General features: G+C 40.5%; 1 non-coding gene and 1 pseudogene across 1 annotated transcript; one reads left to right on the top strand and one right to left on the bottom strand.

Moving 5' to 3' along the window:
- The first annotated feature begins 1,887 nt into the window (after nt 1-1,887).
- Nucleotides 1,888-2,399, top strand: LOC118533254 (translationally-controlled tumor protein-like; annotated as a pseudogene).
- Nucleotides 2,400-12,492: 10,093 nt separating this feature from the next.
- On the bottom strand, nt 12,493-12,596 carry LOC118533255 (U6 spliceosomal RNA). The gene has a single exon (XR_004916142.2). It is a non-coding gene; the product is annotated as a U6 spliceosomal RNA (small nuclear RNA).
- Nucleotides 12,597-18,096: the final 5,500 nt, after the last annotated feature.

The raw sequence follows: 18,096 nt of genomic DNA, 5'->3' as shown, positions 1-18,096 counted from the left end.
TAAATCTTGAAAGTTCTCATCATGAGGAAAAAAAAAAAACTTACATGAAATCGATCAAAGGTGCCCAGGTGGCTCAGTCCTTAAGCGTCTGCCTTCAGCTCAGGTCATGATCCCAGGGTCCTAGGATCGAGCCCCACATCGGGCTCCCTGCTCAGCAGGAAGCCTGCTTCTCCCTCTCCCTCTCCCTGCCGCTCTCCCTGCTTGTGCTCTCTCTCTCTGTGTCAAATAAATAAATAAAATCTTAAAAAAAAAAAAAAACAACACTTGCACCTATGTATGGTGATGGATAGTAACTGGATTTATTGTGAACATTTTGCATTATATACAAATATCAAATTATTACATTCTACACTGGAAACTAATGTTATATCAATTTTTTTAAAAAGGACCGTTCCATGAAAAATTGTGTGCACTATACGCTCCAAGGCTGCCATCCCTATCGGTCTATATCATGGATCTTTCCTGTTTATATTCCCAATGTAGGGGAAATGATGGTCTCATTAAACTAGATTTATCCCATGAATGGTTCTTTGTCCAGCATGTTCAAGCATTGCCACTCACACAACAGTCTGGTGCCATGGATATTTCTGGACTTCTGATATGATCAATGTGGAGATAACCAAGGGCATCATAGAAATGAAATATTCCTTGAACTTTGGGTACACTGCACAACTCACAGGGTGCCATTCATATACTATTATTTTATATATATTATATACAATGTGTATTTCTGAGGTTCATATAGGGGTAAGAGATTACCAAATGAAAGTAGATATATTCAATACACAAACGCATGCAGTGCACATGAATGCAGTACCAAATGAATGGATTTCATTGACTCTGTGGTCTAGTCCATGGTGTTTTCTAGACTCCTGTATTCTTAAAGTTGTAATAAGTAATGCCCACACGGAAGTAGACTTATTCCACGCGCAGTTCAGTGCAATGCACAACTGAAGGAGTGCAATTCACTGTCTTACCTATTCCATGGATATTCGTGGACTCCTTGCTTCTTACCATGGAGGTATGTAATGGCCACAATAAATTAAACCTATTCCATTTGCTGTTAATTGCACTCCAAACTCATTTAGTGCCATTCACATCACAGTCTGCACCAGGGACCTTTCTATCCATGCTCATGTACAGGGAAATTTTGGGCACATACGAGTAGACTGAGTATGGTTGTAGGCACTGTGTACTCAAGATAAGTCATTCACATCCTAGTCTTCACCATGGAGTTTTTGGATCCCTGATGTGGTCAGTGTGGAAGGAGTGATGGTTGCATGAATGTCAACTGGTTCCATGTGCAGCTGTGTGCTCTGCACACTCAAGCGTGCCGTTTACATCTTACTTTGTGACATGGATTTTTCTGGATCCTCCTAGGGAAGCAAGTGATGGCACATGAAAGTGAGTTTAGTCCATTTATGATGGTGCATGCAGGAGAAGCAGGTGGCCAGGCAAAGACTTAGAAGCAAAGAAACTGAGCAGGATCATCCTCAGAGGGTCAAGGTCACCAAACTCCAGTAGCCTACTTCCATTTGTTATTTTCCCAGGAAAACCAGAATTTTTTTGTCTTTTTAAAAGATCTACATTCCCTTGAAAACATTCTCATTATTTTGCTTTTAATCTGACACAAAAATATAATTCCTTAAGCATTTGCCATGTTTTGGACACACTACGAAGCCCTTTACATATTTTATTTCATTTATTCATTTCCATGTCCTCATGAATTAGATACTAGTCATATCCCATTTTTAAAAATGAGGAAACTGAGCTTTCTTTTCACCCTCTCCACCCTCTTCCCAGCACTGCTCTGGCTGCACCACGTTTGCTCAGAGCTCCCGGCTCCTGCTAAGCGAGCACCACCATCCTTTTTCTCCAGCCACCATCATGATCAACTCCCAGGACCTCATCCGCTAGGATGAGATGTTGTCCACCATCTACAAGATCTGGGGGATGGCACAGGGGCTGTGCCTGGAGGTGGAGGGGAGGACGGTCAGGAGGATGGAGGGTAACACTGATGACTCGCTCACTGTGGGAAATGCCTCCACCTCCGAGGGTGAAGGTACAGAAAGCACAGTCATGCCTGGTGTTGCTACTGTCCTGAAACATCACTGGCAGAAACCAGCTGCACCGAAGAAGCCTACGAAAAGTACGTCAGAGATTACATGAAATCGATCAAAGGCAAACTTGAAGAACAGAGGCCAGAAAAAGGAAAACCTTTTATGACAGGGGCTGCAGAACAAATCAAGTACATCCTCATTAACTGCAAAAACTACCCGTTCTCTGTTGATGAAAACATGAACCGACGTGGCATGGTTGCTCTGCTGGACTATTCTGGGGATGGTGTGACCCCATATAGGATTTCCTTTAAGGATGGTGTAGAAATGGAAACATGTTAATGAACTTGGCTATGACTTTGGATGTATCACCTGTTGCCATAAGAAGCTGCAGCTCTTCAGCCACACGACATCAGGACTTAGACGAATGGGACTGATACCACCTTGGGCTCTTCATTTATTTCGACCTTGACTTATTTGGAGTGGAGCCATTTATTAAAAAAAAAAAAAGTAAAAAATAAACATGTCAGGTAGGTTGTCTACAAATAAAATTCATATAAGCTAGAAGAATGAGGTGGTGCCTGGGTGGTTCAGTCAGTTGAGCAGCTAACTCTTGATTTCGGCTCAGGTCATGATCTTGGGGTCGTGGGGTGGAGCCCCACGTCAGGCTCTGCGCTTAGTGGGGAGTCTGCCGGAGATTCTCTCTCTCCCTCTCCCCTTCCCCCCGCTCTCTCTCTCAAATGGGTAAATAAATCTTCAGGGGAAAAAAATAAACAGATGTGGAAACTGAAGCACTTAATACAGCTGTTAAGTAATAAAGCCAAGATTCAAATTTAGGTCAATCTGAAACCAGAGCTCAAAGTATGCAATCCTGTTAATATCTCTTTAAACTATGTTTTCATTCTACTAATGGTCTTTTGAACAGAGAAATTTAGCTGCTTCATAAATATTACATTTTGGAAAAATGGAAAGTTCATTGAAGGAAAATGTGAGCCAGGAGATCTCAGACTGTCATATGTATAAAGTGCTGGATTAATTAATGTGTTCCAGTGGCTGAGATTTCATTGTATTCAAAGGAGATTAAATTTAAGATTTAAAAAATTATGATGGTAGCCTACCCTTGGATCTTTGCCTAATAAAACAGTCAAGTATGACTGAAGCAAAAAGGGTTTATCCACCCCTCTCAGAGGGAGCTCAGTTCACATTGTGAAAAGTGAGTTACTGCAGAGATAAAAAGAATGTGTCTAGGTGAAGCCATTGCAGCAGTGTCTTCTTCCTGCTGGGCCTGAGCCTTCACACAGATCCTGAGACCGTATCTCAAGACCTTCCTAAAAGCACCAGTATATGCATTAATAAATACATCATTGAAAAGTGAAATTAAACTAAAGCCCCTAGGAAAAGAAAATGAATACCCTAGGAGAGTGACTCTAGCTAAATTGGCCAACATAATTAAGTGCTAGCTTTCAGATCACTCCAGTCTGTCAGTCAATGCAGTATTGAACGGCTAACAAATTAGGGAGACATGGTCTTCACCCACAAACTTCTGTTTATAAACACCAGATGTTTCTGGAACCACTACTTTTGCTGGGGAGGTTTAATTTTGCCTTGCAGTTCAGTAAGATTGGAGTAGTTGGAATATATTCTCAAAGCTGAAGTATTCCTGAGCTTCTGGAACAACCGGTAACAAGTATACTTATCTTAAAAGTTGAGCTTCTGTGATGAGCAATTCTATGAATATTGAATGCCTTTTAACCTATATGATACCACCCTTGACTGGTTTTTTTTTTTTGGAGGGCCTAGGTTCAGTCTAAAGGATTTCAGCATGAAGTACACCAATAGAAAGTTTTTTTAAATCTTAATTTAGTTTCACTGTGTTTCCACACTCCTGTGTATGTATGTGTGTGGATACACACCAACAATATCTTCTCTTAAAATAAATATACCAACAGAAGAAGACTTATTTCTACCTTCCTTAGATGTGTAATTTATTTTTTAAATAGAAGTGTTAGCAACACCATCAAAGTCTAACTTCCTCAAACCTGAAGATGCCTCCTGAGCCTTGGATTTTTATTTCCATTTACTCTGTTCCTGAGTCTCATCTGTGACTTAATATGGAAACATACACCTTGTTTGGCTTGCAGACTAAGAGACAGTTTTTGCCATGATTCCTGGAGCATTTATGTTAATGCATCATTTGGATTTCTGTTGCTAGCAAAGATGGAGTAACAGGGCCTGGATTTACAGGAACAAAGTTATGAAACAACAGTTTTCAAAACATTGGACATTAGACAATGAAGGACAATAATTCCTGAAAAACAGGAAACATGCTAGGTAAGCCCTATGATTGCCCCAGAAAATTGAATCCGATAATATATAAAAAGGATAATACATCATGATCAAGTTGGGTTCACCCAGGAATACAAGGCTGGTTTTTTTTTAAATTTTTTTAAATATTTTATTTATTTATTTGACACAGAGAGATTGAGCACAAGCAGGTGGAATAGCAGTCAGAGGGAGAAGCAGGCTCCCCGCTGAGCAGAGAGCCTGATATGGGGCTCCATCCCAGGACCTTGGGATTATGACCTGAGCCAAAGGCAGATGCTTAACCAACTGAGCCACCCAGGCACCCCTACAAGGCTGGTTTAACATTAAAAAGTAATCAGTAAAGGGCTGTCTGGGTGGCTCAGTTGGTTAAGCATCTGCCTTCGGCTCGGGTCATGATCCCGGGGTCCTGGGATCGAGCCCCGCATCAGACTCCCTGCTCGGCGGGGAACCTGCTTCTCCCTCCTCCCAGTCTTGTGCATATGCGCACTCTCTCTCTCCCCGTCTCAAATAAAGAAAATCTTTAAAAAAAACAGATAAAGAATATTTCACTCCCAAAAGCTTCTTCACATCCCTTTGTAATCTTTCCCTCCTGCACTTTTCATCCCCTTGGCCCAGGCAACCCCTGGTGTATTTTTTGTTGCTGGTGATTAGTTTGCATATTTCAGAGTTTTATATAAGTGGAATCATGCAGTGCATACTCATTTCTGTTTGACTTTTTTAATACAGCAAAAGTATTTTGAAATTCATCTTTGTTGCTGTATGTACCACTAGCCCATTCCTTTTTATTGTTTTTTTTTTTAAAGATTTTGGGGGGGGGCACCTGGGTGGCTCAGTTGTTAAGCGTCTACCTTCAGCTCAGGTCATGGTCCCAGGGTCCTGGGATCAAGCCCCGCATCGGGCTCCCTGCTCCGCGGGAAGCCTGCTTCTCCCTCTCCCACTCCCCCTGCTTGTGCTCCCTCTCTTCCTGTGTCTCGAAAATAAAAATATAAAAGATTTTTTTAAAAATTTTATTATGTTATGTTAGTCATCATACATTACATCACTAGTTTTTGATGTAGTGTTCCACGATTCATTGTTTGCGTATAACACCCAGTGCTCCATGCAGAACGTGCCCTCTTTAATACCCATCACCGGGCTGACCCATCCCCCCACCCCCCTCCCCTCTAGAACCCTCAGTTTGTTTCTCAGAATCCATAGTCTCTCATGGTTTGTCTCCCCTTCCGATTTCCCCCCCTTCGTTTTTCCCTTCCTACTATTATCTCTCTCTCTCTTTTTTTTTTTAACATATAATGTATTACTTGTTTCAGAGGTACAGATCTGTGATTCAACAGTCTTACACAATTCACAGCGCTCACCATAGCATATACCCTCCCCAATGACTATCACCCAGCCACCCCATCCCTCCCATCCCCCACCACTCCAGCAACCCTAAGTTTATTTCCTGAGATTAAGAGTCTCTTATGGTTGGTCTCCCTCTCTGGTTTCATCTTGTTTCATTTTTTCCTTCCTTCCCTTATGAGCCTCTGTCTTGTTTCTCAATTCCACATATCAGTGAGATCATGTGATACTTGTCTTTCTCTGATTGACTTATTTCGCTTAGCATAATACCCTCTAGTTCCATCCACGTCGTTGCAAATGGCAAGATTTGGGGGTTTTTTGATGGCTGTGTAATATTCTATTGTGTATATATACCACATCTTCTTTATCCATTCATCTGTTGTTGGACTTCTTGGCTTTTTCCATAGTTTGGCTATTGTGGACATTGCTGCTATAAACATTGGGGTACAAGTACTGCTTTGGATCACTACATTTGTATCTTTTTTTAAAGATTTTATTTATGTATTTAATTGACAGAGAGAAAGAGAGAACACCAGCAGGGGGAGTCGGAGAGGGAGAAGGAGGCTTCCCACCGAGCAGGGAGCCAGATGCGGCGCTTGATCCCAGGACCCTGGGATCATGACCTGAGCCGAAGGCAGTCACTTAACCAACTGAGCCACCCAGGCGCCCCTACATTTGTATCTTTGGGGTAAATACCCAGGAGGGCAATTGCTGGGTCATAGGGTAGCTCTATTTTCAACTTTTTTTTTTTAAGATTTTTTATTTATTTATTTGACAGAGAGAGACAGCAAGAGAGGGAACACAAGCAGGGGGAGTGGGAGAGGGAGAAGCAGGCTTCCTGCCAAGCAGGGAGCCCGATGGGGGGTCCTGGGATCGCCAGGACCCTGGGATCATGACCTGAGCCAAAGGCAGACGCTTAACGACTGAGCCACCCAGGCACCCCTATTTTCAACTTTTTGAGGCACCTCCATACTGTTTTCCAGAGTGGCTGCACCAGCTTGCATTCCCACCAACAGTGTAGGAGGGTTCCCCTTTCTCCGAGTCCTCGCCAACATCTGTCATTTCCTGACTTGTTAATTTTAGCCATTCTGACTGGTGTGAGGTGGTATCTCATTGAGGTTTTGATTTGGATTTCCCTGATGCCAAGTGATGTTGAGCACTTTTTCATGTGTCTGTTGGCCATTTGGATGTCTTCTTTGGAAAAATGTCTGTTCATGTCTTCTGCCCATTTCTTGATTGGATTCTTTGTTCTTTGGGTGTTGAGTTTGATAAGTTCTTTATAGATTTTGGATACTAGCCCTTTATCTGATATGTCATTTGCAAATATCTTCTCCCATTTCTGTCAGTTGTCTTTTGGTTTTGTTGACTGTTTCCTTTGCTGTGCAGAAGCTTTTTATCTTGATGAAGTCCCAATAGTTCATTTTTGCCCTTGCTTCCCTTGCCTTTGGCGATGTGTCTAGGAAGAAGTTGCTGCGGCTGAGGTTGAAGAGGTTGCTGCCTGTGTTCTCCTCTAGGATTTTGATGGACTCCTGTCTCACATTTAGGTCTTTAATCCATTTTGAGTCTATTTTTGTGTGTGGTGTAAGGAAATGGTCCAGTTTCATTCTTCTGAATGTGGCTGTCCAATTTCCCAACACCATTTGTTGAAGAGACTGTCTTTTTTCCGTTGGACATTCTTTCCTGCTTTGTCGAAGATTAGTTGACCATAGAGTTGAGGGTCCATTTCTGGGCTCTCTATTCTGTTGCATTGATCTATGTGTCTGTTTTTGTGCCAGTACCATACTGTCTGGATGATGACAGCTTTGTAATAGAGCTGGAAGTCTGGAATTGTGATGCCACCGGCTTTGCTTTTCTTTTTCAACATTCCTCTGGCTATTCGGGGTCTTTCCTGGTTCCATACAAATTTTAGGATTATTTTTCCATTTCTTTGAAAAAAGTTGATGGTATTTTGCTAGGGATTGCATTAAATGTGTAGATTGTTCTAGGTAGCATAGACATTTTCACAATATTTGTTCTTCCAATCCATGAGCATGGAATGTTTTTCCATTTCTTTGTGTCTTCCTCGATTTCTTTCATGAGTATTCTATAGTTTTCTGAGTACAGATTCTTTGCCTCTTTGGTTAGATTTATTCCTAGGTATCTTATGGTTTTGGGCATAATTGTAAATGGGATCGACTCCTTAATTTCTCTTTCTTCTGTCTTCTTGTTGGTGCATAGAAATGCAACCCAAAAGACTCGACCCCAAAACTGCTAGAACTCATACACGAATTCAGTAAAGTGGTAAGATATAAAATCAATGATTTTAAATTCTTTAGAAGCTCAGGGTGGCCTGGGTGGTTCAGTCAATTAAGTGTCTGACTCTTGATTTCAGCTCAGGTCGTGATCTCAGGGTCATGAGATTGAGCCCTGTAATGGGCTCCAGGCTGGGCGTGGAGCCTCCTTTAAGATTCTCTCTCTTCCTCTCCCTTTGCCCCTCCCCCCAGCCATAGAAAAGAATGAAATCTTGCCATTTGCAACGATGAGTATGGAGCTAGAGAATATTATGCTAAGCAAAATAAGTCAGAGAAAGACAAATACCATGTGATTTCACTCACATGTGGAATTTAAGAAACAAAACAAATGAGTGAAGGGAAAAAGAGAGAGAAAAGCAAACCAAGAAACAGACTCTTAACTATAGAGAACAAACTGAGGGTTACCAGAGGGGAAGGTTAAACAGGTGATGGGGATTAAGGAGTGTGCTTGTTTTGTTGTGCACAGGGTGATGTATGGAAGCATTGAATCGCTATATTGTACGCCTGAAACTAATATAACACTGTGTGTTAACTGGAATTTAAATAAAAACTTTTTTAAAAGGTGAAGAGAATGCTACAAAAGATAGGAATAGAAGAAACAGGGGCATTTGAAACCCCTAGACTCAACATAGAGTGCCCAAGGAAGATACCCCTCCCTGAAGGCTGAAATCCAGATCTTTTTGAGAAGTCAGGGTCATGACTAAGTGGATGAAAGAGAAGTCATTGTGGTGTCAAGCCAGCAGAAGTTGCCAGAAACCCACTGGTAACTTGCAAGAGAAAATCTATCCTCTAGGATTCCTGGGAAGCTGTTCACAGGGAGGTGTCTCACAAGAGGCACCCTGCTATAAAACCACTCCCGATGGGTGCCAGGGGCAACTTCTGGACAATAGATGCTGGCAGCTTCTGTGCACTGTGGGACCTGTGTACTAGTGAAGCCCAGCGTCTAAATGGTCCTGCAGAGCAAGCCCATCAGAGCATGATGGGAAATCCTTTCCTCCTGCAGTGTCTCCTCAAACACCTTACAAAGCTTAACACTGCAGCTAGCAGAGGACAGTTTCGAGGGTCCTGACCCATTTTCCCACCTGCAGGTGAAAAGGGTAACTTTGGACCTGAACATCAAGGAAGCAGTAACTGGCACAGGAAGTGAGAAAGGAGGAGAAGAGGAGGCAGTGCACAAAGTGATGAAGACCTGGGAGATGACCATACAGCTCACCTCCCGCATGCCTGCAAGGTTCTGAGGAACAAAGGAGCTGAGTGTTGGTCCTTCTCATTCCTCCAGGCATAGGATTTTGGATCAGTTACTATCTCTCTGCAGATAAAAACAGGTTTTTTTTTAATTTATTTATTAGAGAGAGAGAGAGAGCACGCACACACGAGCACACAAGCAGGGGGAGGGACAAAGGTAGGAGCTGAGGTAGGAGCTCGATGCCAGAACTCAATCCCAGGACTCTGGGATCATGACCTGAGCCAAAGGCAGATGCTCAACCGACTGAGCCACCCAGGTGTTCCTAAATACAGTTTAATACTTGCTCTGGGTCCCACCTGTATTCCCTTCAGAAAACTATGGTGGGGCATCTGGGTGGCGCAGTCGGTTAAACATCCAACTCTTGGTTTCACTCAAGTTGTGATATCGGGACCATGAGATCGAGCCCTGTGTTGGGCTCTATGCTCAGTGCAGAGTTAGCTTGAGAGTCTCTCTCTTCCTCTCCCTCTGTCCCTCCTGCTCATGTGTGCGTGCTCTCTTTCTCTCTCTAAAATAAATAAACCTTAAAGAAGGAAGAAAGGAAGGAAGAATGAAAGGGAGGGGGAAGGAAGAAAGGGAGGAAAAAAGAAAGGGAGGGAAGGAGGGAGGACAGAAGGAAGAAAGGAAACTATGGTATCTCAGGTAGGAAGGAGTATCCCCATCCTCCACGGTCTTCATCTCACTGGCTGTATTTACAAGGTGGCTGATGAGGGGCCAACAAGGGTTTACCCGAAAGTGACGGCTTGAGCAGACTAACAGTATAGTCATTTACCCAACTTACCCCTCCCCAGCAGGCAACCAAAAAGAAGAGGAAGGGCAATGTAAGAAACATTTATTAAGCGTTCCTTACCCCGTGAGCACTTGTGTACACACTGTATGTGTATGTATACATTTTATACATGTACATTTTACAGAAGAGGCATCTGAAAATTAGTGACTTGTCCAAATGGTAGGGCTGTGACTTCAACTCCTCGCTTCTAATTCTGGTTCCAGAGTTCAGTTCACTAATCCACGTGGAATACTGGCTCTCCGCAGATGTCACCAAGATAACTTGTAGATAAGACAAAGCTGGGTTTACCCTTACTGCAGTAAAAGAGAGCAACCTTGACAGAACTTTGGGTAGGGAGGTGAAGCCAGGATGTTAGGAGATATTCTAGTCTGGCTTAAGGAAGGCCTTTCAGTGAGGAAGTCTTGGTTAGGATTAGGTAAGGATGGTGATGTCATAATTTAGGATTGGTGACCACAACGAGGTGAGGATTTTTAAGGCAAGGAATTCAGAGTCTGGCAGGGAGTAATGTGTCTTTCAGGAAGTTCCTGGAGTGAGCAATAAAGTTATTTGCAACTATTATCTTCTTGGGCAAGAATCTGCTGAGACAGCAAGTTAAGGTGAAGACAGCAAAGTATGAAGTAATAAAGTCACATTACTGAGTGTAGACAGTAAGCTCTTTGGGTGTATATGGTTTAGGTTGTCATCCATAAAGGTTTTTCTTTTCTCCTTGATGGTTACATTCAAGCATGATGTATGACAAATTATTCTGTTAATGGAATGATCATTAACCAATTTCAATATTAAGACCCCTCAGCATAATAACTAACTCTTGTGTAGTCCTTTCTATGTGCTCTTTGTATCCTAGCTCATTAAATCATTGTACCTCTGTGGGTAGGTGCTATTTTTGTCTACATTTTATGGATGGCGAAGTGATGCACAGAGAGGTTAAGTGACTTACTCCTGTTCACAGTGCATTAGGCAATTGAGCTGGGATTTGAACCCAGGCAGTCTAACTCCTTTTTAGGACCTAATTACTAGTATACTAGTATACTAATTAGTCCATGTTAGGGTTTTACAGTTACCGTTCCTTCAAATCATCTGCAATTCATATCATTCAGATCAGAGGTGATTCAGATTAATCTATTGCCCAAGGTTATCCAGTTAATAAGTTATGGCCTTCAAACTAAATTTGCAGACTTCCTCACCTGAGTAATTCTTTTCCCCACCCCCCACTCAGTCTTCTATAACTACCTCTTGATTTCCAAGGAATAATTAACAAATCCATGGGGCGCCTGGGTGGCTCAATTGATTGAGTGTCAAGTCATGATCTCAGGGTCCTAGGATCGAGCCCTGTGTTGGGCTCCCTGCTCAGCGGGGAGTCCGCTTTTCCCTCTCCCTCTGCCTCTGCCCACAACTCGCGTTCGCTCGCTCTCTCTCTCTGTCAAATAAATAAATAAAATCTTTAAAAAAAATCCATTAGTATTGTCCAACAAAGACAAAATACACCAAAAAATCTAGTTCTGTATTAAGTTAGGGGTCTCTGCAAGTTAGAGCAGGGACTGAATTCTAATTGCTTCTGTACAATAGAATAAGAAAAAAAAGTTTCATGTTCTAGCTTTGGAGTAGCTTCACTAAATGACTTTCATTAAAAAAAGTGACTGAAAGTAATAATCTTTGACTTAGAACAAATATTTAACTTTTATAATAGAAATGTAAACAGAGCAATGATTTGCGATTTCTCAACATGTTCCTTCTTGCTGAAGGACATTTAACTAGTTTTGACCTATAGTCAGGATAAGCTTAGTACACACTCAAAATTTCCAACAATAAGGACCCACAGACAAGAAAGATAAGCCTTGACTTAAACCTTATTTGGCAAAGAGAAAACAAAGCGTGGCACCATTAAATTTCGAATGCTAAAGATTTTTTTTTTTTTTGCTCTTAACTCAGGAAATCTTTAGAGAAGTCATTAGGGTTGACCTTCTTTTATTCTTTAACAGAATAAAACTCTTCTCTCTTTTAGTTGATGTGCCTTTTGTTCTGGACTCCAAAGTTGATGGACAAGTTGATATACAGTCACTATGAGTGTGGGGTGAGGGGGGGTGGGGAACAAGAGGTGTGTAACTTACAATTGCCAATAAAGATATAACCTTTCTTTGTTGTGCATTTCACAAGCAGATTACATAACCTTTTGGGGATATGTCATCAGCACCAGCAACATATTTATTTTTTTAAGTTTTTATTTTTTTTAAGATTTATTTATTTATCTGAGAGAGAGAGAATGAGAAAGAAAGCACAAGCCAGGAGGAGAGGCAGAGGGAGAAGCAGACTCCCTGCTGAGCGGAGAGCCCAACACAGGGCTTGATCCCAGGACCCTGGGATCATGACCTGAGCTGAAAGGCAGACGCTTAACTGACTGAGCCACCCAGGCGCCCCTAGTTTTTATTTTAACTCCAGTTAGTTAACATAAAAAATATGGAGCAGTTTGTGAATTTGCCTGTCATCCTTACACAGGGGCCATTCTAATCTCTGTAGCGTTCCCATTTTAGTCTATGTGCTGCTGAAGCAAGCACAACATATTTAAATAATATATGCTAACTGCCCAAGGATACATGGCTTTTTACTAAGTGTAGTTTGACTTGGGCTTTGTTGCTCCCCTTCTTTCCATATGATGGATAGAGAGGGAGGAAATGGGAGAGAGAGGCAGTGGTGACAGGAATGTTCTAGTAGGCCCGCTTGGAGAAAGGCACGCATGTGCTCCCTGTTCATTGTCCCAACCCAGTACACACACCCACATTACATAAAAAGCCCCATGCAGATGAAAGGAGCTCTTTATGTTGCCTTAAAAAATGACATAGGAATTGTGTGTTTCTCAGTTGCCTTTCCCCAGATTTACGTGCCCAAAGCCATGCAAAATTTCCAGGCCTTAGCCCACTCCAAACCCTCTTCATCCCCTGCTCTCCTGACATTATTTCCTTGTGAATCTACTACTGTGGAGGCTGTCACCTGGTTTCTAATGTTTTTCACCTTTAAGCCAAATCAAAAAGAACATTACACTGGAGAAACACCCCACATCAGTCAGCAAGTGAATATTTGCTAAGAGACTGTGATGAGCCCACACCTTTACCTGAGACCACGTAGATCAAATACAGGAAGTGCCCTCCCAAACAGGAGACTCTAATCCTGTTCTTTGCCAAAGAGGGAATCTCCTCTTTGGGACAGCCACCCCAGCCTTGAAGCTTTGCCCATCCCTCTGAAATGCAACTAATCAGCATTTTGTCTCCACTTTAAAGAGTATAACTTTTGGAACTGGGAGTCCAAAGATAAGTACTTAAGTTCTGGCTTATTTCCCTCCTAACCCATACCACTTCTCTAAGCAGATCCACTCTTGTTCATGATTAATCTCTCCCATCTTGATTCTCATTAGCTCCATTTCAGATGGTGATTTTTTTTCTGACCTCATTTTCAAATTCCAAGTTGAATATTACTAATGCCACGAAATTAGAAGGGATGATTAACTTTAGGGGGGAAATTATATAATTGTTCACAAAAAAACGTGCACTTGAGACCTTAGAAAAGAATGGATATTCCTCAGGGGTATGGTTTTGTTTCGTTGTACAGGTAGTTTCTCTTATTATCTTCAAATTAACTTTTACTCCTTAATTTTGCATGGGATTTCTATTTGAAGTCAAATTGTATTCTCTGTCTCTTTTCCTACCTAAGCCTCCAGAGTAGGTCTTGTATATGCGTGTCTGTGTGTGTATCACACATATACACCTCAAAAAAGTGTTCCTCACTCACACCATTTATCAGTGAAGAGTGATGAGAAGTATTTCAGCAGGGGTGCTCGTGAGGGGTAGAACTTTCTCAGGAAGCATGCTGGGGATGGAGTACTGCGGTGACTTATTTTCACTCTAGCGATGTGGTTGTGTTGGTGGATGAAGAACTCCACACAAGAGCAGAAGCCCTGATGCAGACTTGGGCCGGTAAATACATCTGAAAAATTTTAAGTGGGGGAGGGGAGGTAAAGGGTTTGAACAACTGGGAATCCTCTTTGCTTCCAGGTTCAACAACGTAGGTACAAAACTAGCTTAACAGGTTTTCCTTCAGGCTATACTAGACATACGGTCAGACTGAGATTATAAAGCCACATTCATCCTCTCCAGATAAATTACTAGCATTCCAGCCCCTGTGGCTCCTGTTGGGACCATCCTTGCATAGTCCCGGAAGTGGCCGGTGTCCTGACATTCTATTGTAGGCAGAATAATGGTTGTCCCCAAATGTCCGTGTCCTGACCTCTGGAGTCTTCACCTATGTATCCTTACATGGCAAAAGGGAATTGAGCTTGGGGGTTGAATTAAGATTGCTCATCAGTTGACACCATGATAGGGAAATTTTCCTGGATTATTCGGTGGGCCCAGTGTAATCACAAGGGTCATTAAAAATGGAAAAAAATAGTGTCAGAATGATGCCATATGAGAAAGATGGGACTGGCATTGCTCACTTTGAAAATGGCCTGAGCCAGGAATGCAAGCAGCCCCCGGGAAGCTGGAAAGAGCAAGAACACAGGTTCTCCCCTAGAGCGCGCGAGTACCTTATTACTGTAAGGTAATAAATGTGAGTTGCTTTAAGCCACCAAATTTGTGGTAATTTGTTACAGCAGCAGTCCTTAGGGAAGTAAAACAGGCCCCATATGGCTCCTTGGCAACATTTGTCATTTAATTATTTTACCTTATTAGATTTTTTTTACTTAAAAAAGAGGTTTTCTGTCCTTCTTCACCAATCCTGCCCATCTAAGGTTATAATGTAATATGTATTCTTCCCCAGGTTTTTTTTTTTTTCAATGAAAAATTTCACTTTGCAACTTGCCTCTTTCACTTAAAATTCTATGGATGTTTTTCCAGGTCAGTTCAGATGTAACTCAATATAAAAGTTAAATGTTTATTCTTTTTATCAAGCAATTAAAGAAAATATACAGAAAAGGACTAAGTTGAGACAAGGAACATAAAAAAAAAATATTAACCCATGCCTCTACAATCTGTGTAAAGTCTGCTGATAATTTTAAAATATCATTAATGTAAATATCTAGGTAGAAAATCCATACTGTACAGGTTAGTACAAGATACTAAGTAAAAGCTTTCCTCTTTTCCTTCTTCATATTCCTCTCTCCAAAGGTAACTACTCTTCACGGTTTCTTGTGTTTTCTTTTAGAATTTATGTATGTGTGTGTGTTTGTATATGTATGCGTGTGTGTTTCTGTATGTCTCTCCCACACATATCGGAGACCATTCATGATTGTGTATCTTGCTTTTTTCCTCTTAGTTTATGTTATAGATCTTTCCCAATGTGACATACGCAATTTCATTTTTAGTGGTCGTATAGTATTCCATCTGAAGGCTATTCCCAACTTATTGGACCAGTTTCTAATTAACGAATGCGTTCATGATTTCTTTTTTTCCTCTATAATAATGTTGTAATGAACATCCTTTTGAATACACTTTGAAGAACTTTTGCAAGCATACATCTAGGGTATGTTTCTAGCAGTGGCATTTCTGGATGAAAAGTGCATTTAAAAGATTGTTGGCTATTGCCAAACTGCCCTCCAGAAATCACTGCATCTGCTGACACTCTCTCCATCACAATATGGCAATGCCCATTTCCCCAAACTCACCATCATTAGATACCAGAATATATTTTTAATTTATTACTAACCTTATAAGTGATACACAGCATTTCATTATTTTGATCTTCATTTCTTTAATTATGAACAGGATTGAGGTAATAATACTTCTTATATTGAGTTGCTCTGTTTGATGATTCACATGTTCATTGGGAGGAATGACAAATCTGTTTATAACAAAATAAGTACTGTTTGTATATAATCTAAAAATTAATTTGCAACTGACAAGTTCTGTGACTTTGAGCAAATCTCCCTGGGCCTCAATGTCCTCATTCTCACAATTAGGCTGTACTAGATGATCTCTAAGAATACATCTAGTTCCAAGTCTACAGGTTGAGTTGATACAAGAAAAAAGGATCAGGGGCACCTGGCTGGCTCAGTAGTAGAGCATGCGACTCTTCATCTCAGGGTTGTGAGTTTGAGCCTCATGTTGGGTGTAGAGATTACTTAAAAAATAATAATAAAATTTTTAAAAAAGAAAAAAGGACCAAAGGTATCACAATTACAAACAGTAAATGTCTAAGTCCATTTGGGCTGCTATAACGAAATACCATAGACATAGTTTATTCAAAAAAAATTTATTTCTCACACTTCTGAAGGCTGGGAAGTTCAAGATCAGGGCACCAAGATTCATTGTCTGGTAAGAGACTGCTTCCTGGTTCATATGTCTTCTCACTAACACCTCACATGGCAGGAGGGACAAGGGAGCTCTCTGGGCACTTTTATAAGGGCCCTAGTCCCATTTATGAGGGCTCTGTCCTCATGACCTAATCACCTCCCAAAGGCCCCACCCCCAAACACCATCACATTGGGGATTAGATTTCAATATATGAATTTGGGGGGGACAGAAACATTCAGTTATAGCAATAAATAAGCCACAATGTATAGATGTTTAAAAAAATTGAGAATAATAACGCACAGCCCCAGGGAGAGTCTTATTTATCCCTGACTTTTTAAATGTATTTTCATATTTTTATGTTCTAACTTTACAGTTAAATGGTGTAGAGCCAAACCAAAATGTTTAAATGAGGGGAGAAACCCTCGTTTAAAAATTATTTCTTCTTTAGCAACAGGGTCCTTTCCAACTCTGTGGCTTATACTATGAATTTTTTTTTATTTTTTTTATTATGTTCAATTAGCCAACATATAGTACATCATTAGTTTTTGATGTAGTATTCAATGATTCGTTAGTTTTATAAGGCTGGTACCAACATTGTTCAATTGTATCAACGTTTGTTTTACATAACATTATTTTATGTATTTACTTCCACATATTTATATAGTTGTAACATGTCATTTCTTTTGGGAATATTAATTCATTGCCCAAACATATCGTGATTTGCCTAGAAATTTCTCCACGGTGGTTTTTCCAATGCTTTCCAATTTCAACTAGAATTCTATTAGCCAAGTATAAAAATAGCTTTTTTTCACACAACTCTGTCAACAATTGATTTATTTTTACTAATTAAATACAGTTAAGATGACACCGCATAGTTGCTCTAATTCACACAATTTGAAATTCTTCTGGAAGCTTAACTTTTGAATAACATTTGATATATTTCTTCTTACATAACCGTGCATTCATATTCTTAGACCATGCTTCCATTAGAAAATAGTTACTCCCTTTATAAACCAGTATCTCTCTTGCTTACATATTTTGGGGCTAAAATTTCTGTTCCTACACATCAGTTACAAGTATCTTTCTCACTCAGTTGTTTTTCATTTTATTATTCTTCATTGTGGGAAAACATTTCACTTCTTATTAGGTCTATTTCACCACAGTTATTTTTATTACTTTAATTCTCAAAAAATTACCTCCCTTCTACAACTGACTTAAGATCTGTGATTCCACTTTCTTCTAGCTTTGTCTGTGGATGGCTTTTTAGTATTTAACTCTTTAATTTGAAATTTCTAGGATGTGATACAAGTTATTTCTGTAAATTTATTTTTCTCCGTTTTCATATTATTTTTCTGTAACACATTTATTAGTGATTCATTTTTATTACTTTGTGTCACTTGACATGCCATATATTGACATCTTAAAAATGTTGTTAGTCTACTCTTTAATGCTATTCTACTTTATCATTCTATTTTCTCAGGATAGTACCAGAAATTTATGACAGTCGTTTAATGTTTGGCAGAGTAAATCCTACACTGTTCTCTTTTCTTCTAAGAATATTGCTTGGTTGCATGTTTTTCCATAAAAAGTTTACAGATAGTCAAGTTCTCTTAAGCACTCTGTTGGAATTTTATTTATTTATTTATTTATTTATTTATTTTTTTTTAAAGATTTTATTTATTTACTTGAGAGAATGAGAGAGAGCACATGAGAGGGGGGAGGGTCAGAGGGAGAAGCAGACTCCCTGCTGAGCAGGGAGCCTGATGCGGGATTC

The sequence above is a fragment of the Halichoerus grypus genome, chromosome X, assembly GCF_964656455.1.
Source record: "Halichoerus grypus chromosome X, mHalGry1.hap1.1, whole genome shotgun sequence".
Classification (NCBI taxonomy): Eukaryota; Metazoa; Chordata; class Mammalia; order Carnivora; family Phocidae; genus Halichoerus; species Halichoerus grypus.
The sequence above is the reverse complement of the archived record's forward strand: the minus strand, read 5'-3'. Positions and strand labels throughout refer to the sequence as shown.